This window comes from Nyctereutes procyonoides, unplaced genomic scaffold, assembly GCF_905146905.1.
Source record: "Nyctereutes procyonoides isolate TBG_1078 unplaced genomic scaffold, NYPRO_anot_genome, whole genome shotgun sequence".
In the NCBI taxonomy this organism is placed as follows: Eukaryota; Metazoa; Chordata; class Mammalia; order Carnivora; family Canidae; genus Nyctereutes; species Nyctereutes procyonoides.
In genome coordinates this window covers 81856894-81860296 of record NW_026575125.1, presented here as the reverse complement: position 1 = coordinate 81860296, position 3403 = coordinate 81856894, and the positions used below count along the sequence as shown (strand labels likewise).

At 43.2% G+C, this 3403-nt stretch overlaps 1 non-coding gene across 1 annotated transcript; it reads right to left on the bottom strand.

Annotated features, from left to right (window-relative positions):
* Positions 1-298: 298 nt before the first annotated feature.
* On the bottom strand, positions 299-401 carry LOC129518916 (U6 spliceosomal RNA). Its single transcript, XR_008666253.1, has one exon. It is a non-coding gene; the product is annotated as a U6 spliceosomal RNA (small nuclear RNA).
* Positions 402-3403: the final 3002 nt, after the last annotated feature.

The following is a 3403-nucleotide window of genomic DNA, read 5'->3' as shown; positions in this document are numbered from 1 at the left end:
CTGTGCCTTGAAAGATGAGCGAATTTTCCATACCAGGGGTACCAGGAAACACATGTAATGCCCCACAAATAGCCTCTAGAATAGCACTATTAAATATCTATTCTTTTGGTCTTGAATGTCTTCTAAACTAGTGTTTCTCGAACTGTCATGTGCATATGAATCACCTGTGGATATGGTTAAGGTACAGAGTCTGATGCTGTAGGTCTGTATTTCAGCCTGAGACTCTGCATTTCTAACATGCTCCTGGGGATGCTGGTGATGTTGGTCTATGGACCACACTTTGTGTTTTGTTTTGTTTTTAAATATGGAATGCTTCACAAGTTTGCATATCATCCTTAAGCAGGGGCCATGCTAATCCTGTCTTGTTCCAATTTTAGTATATGTGCTGCCAAGGTGAGCACTGGACCATGCTTTGAATAGTAAGGTTCTAGAATACTTTAAGAAATGTTGGGATCCCTGGGTGGCGCAGCGGTTTGGCGCCTGCCTTTGGCCCAGGGCGCGATTCTGGAGACCCGGGATCGAATCCCATGTCGGGCTCTCGGTGCATGGAGCCTGCTTCTCCCTCTGCCTGTGTCTCTGCCTCTCTCTCTCTGTGTGTGTGACTATCATAAAATAAATTTTAAAAAAAATTTTTTAAAAAAAGAAATGTAGCTAATTTTTAAAATTTAAATTCAATTTATTTTTATTTTTTATTTTTTAATATTTTATTTAAATTTAATTTGCCACATATAGTATAACACCCAGTGCTCATTCCATCCAGTGCCCTCCTCAGTACCCATCACACAGTTACCCCATCTCCCCACCCACCTCCCCTTCTGCCACCCTTTGTTTGTTTCCCAGAGTTAGGAGTCTCTCATGGTTTGTCTTCCTCTCTAATTTTTCCCCACTCGGTTTCCTTCCTTTCTGTTATAGTCCCTTTCACTATTTATTATATTCCACATATGACTGAAACAATATAATAATTGTCTTTCTCCATTGACTTACTTCACTCAGCATAGTGCCCTCTAGTTCCATCCATGTTGAAGCAAATGGTAGGTATTCATCCTTTCTGATGGCTCAGGAATATTCCATTGTATACATATACCACATCTTCTTTATTCATTCATCTGTTAAAGGATGAATGGATGAACCGTGGTTCCTTCCATGGTTTGGCTATTGTGGACATTGCTGCTATGAACGTTGGGGTGCAGGTGTCCCATCATTTCACTACATCTCTATTAAAAAAAGAGAAATGTAGCTAATAATAGCTAACATTTACTTTGTCCTTTTGATATGGCAGGCATTATACAAAGCCCTTCATATACTATCAGTGCATCTGATACTCATGGCAACCATATAAGGGAACCAAGAATTTTTTGTAATTTGAAAATGACCAAAATCTCAATTTCAAAGAATTCTCAGTCATTTTCCCAAGGCCACCGCCATGATGAAACCGGAATCATATGCAGGCTGCCTCACCCTGGACCCTAACTTATAGCTCCCAGACTCCATTCCCCCCCAGAAGGAGTAACACCTTAAGGTAACAATTTTAGTTTTGTTTGTGTGCGTGTGTGTGTGTGTGTGTGTGTGTGTGTGTGTGTAAAGAAGCTGGACGGGGGGCCCTGGATGGTTCAGGTGGTGAAGCATCTGACTCAGTTTCAGCTCAGATCTTGATATCAGGGTCTTGAGATAGAGCCCCATGTGGTGCTGGGAGCTCAGCCAGGAGTCTGCTAAAGTTTCTCTCTCCATCTCCCTCTGCCCCTTCCCGCCCTCACTCTCGTGCTCTCTCTCTGTCCCTCTCTAAAATAAATAAGTAAATCTTTAAAAAAAATAATAAAGAAGCTGGACCTTTTCCTAGCAACCTGTATGTATAACAGACACAAATATAATTTATCTGTTTAGCAAAACTTGGGATCCCAGAGCCCACCTGCTCAGCCTTCCCTACTTGTCTGCCACAGCAGCTCCTAAAGCATCATCTCAGAACCCTGGGACCCTGGGGAACTCAGTTGACAACCCAGTGCTTAGGGATGTTATGAGTTACTCTTTTTGGTGATATTAGGAGACCACTGAATGAGAACAAACTCAGCATCTGGATGGAAGCTAAATTAGGGGTGCTAGAACACCTCTCATTTAGGGGTCCTAAAAGGGGCCCTGAAACACAGCCACTGTTGACATCCATGTTTGCTCAGAGTTAGTTCTATTTAGGTACTATCTTCCCTGAGGCCTCTTTGGGTTTACCTGGTTTCTCTCCCTATCTCCCCACCACTGGCTTGTGCTCTGGCTCTAATGAGTAGAAGTGGCCTTCTGGTTTGCTCCTCTCATCCTTTCAGTTAGATGCTCCCTCAATTCCCTGACAACCAGGGCTTGTGCCTTCCTGGGGCAGGCTTTAAAGTATCTAGTTCCATGGTTTTAAAATGTTGCTCTGTGTAATGTGGAGCTCATCCAGATCTTTCTGTCACTGAATTGGGTGGGTGGGGTAAGGGTACAAAGGAAGAGTAGAGGAGATTAGCAGGGGCAAATAACTTCTCCAGCAGAAAGCCTGAGAGCCTGAGGAATTGAGTCTCAATGCTGAGTTTTGTTCCTGACCCAGGCCATCCTGGTATGGGCATTCTAAGTCTTTGTCTGCTGTGGCCTGAGTGATGCTCTGACTCTTAGTTTCTGATATGGACTGTGAAATGCTTCCTGCTACTTGCCTGAACCTGGTCATCTCTCTTTCTGGAATCAGGGGAACCTTTCTGCGTGAGTGGCAACAAATTCTGGAAATTGATATGAGGTAACTATTTAAAATACATTTCAGCCCCAGGATTGCCTCTGATCATGCTCTAGTCTTTTCCATTCAGCTACCTGCTCAAGTGTCAACTGATGTTAGATAGTTAGTTAGGTTCTAACAGAATACCTGGAGGTCAGCAAAGAGGAAGTCATGGCCAGGTATCAGAAGTCAGAGGCCTCTTTTGGGCACACTTCACAAGAACCCAGAGCAAATCAAGATGGCAGGTGCCATGATGGAAAAGGAAGAAACCCAACCTCAGGGCATGCAGCTCTCGTTCTCTCTCTATCTCTAGAGTATACTTTCATTTTAATAAATTTCCCCACTTGTTGCTCATTCACTGTGTTGCATATGTCCTTGAATTCTTTCTCCTGAGGAGAACAAAAACCTTCAGTAACATCTTTAGGACAGGCTCCAGGGCCTGGGGTCTCCCCAGTGCACCCAGCAACAAGGAGAGAAGCCTTCCATGACTATCCCATCTAAAGAAGCATCCCATACCCTGCTCTGTTTTCTTCATAGCACTTACTAGTGCCTGGCTTTATATTACTTATATATTGCCTTTCTCTCCGCTAGAATGTAAGCTCCAGCTCACTATTTTTTAAAAAAGATTTTCATTTATTTACTCATGGGAGACACAGAAAGAGAGGCATAGACATA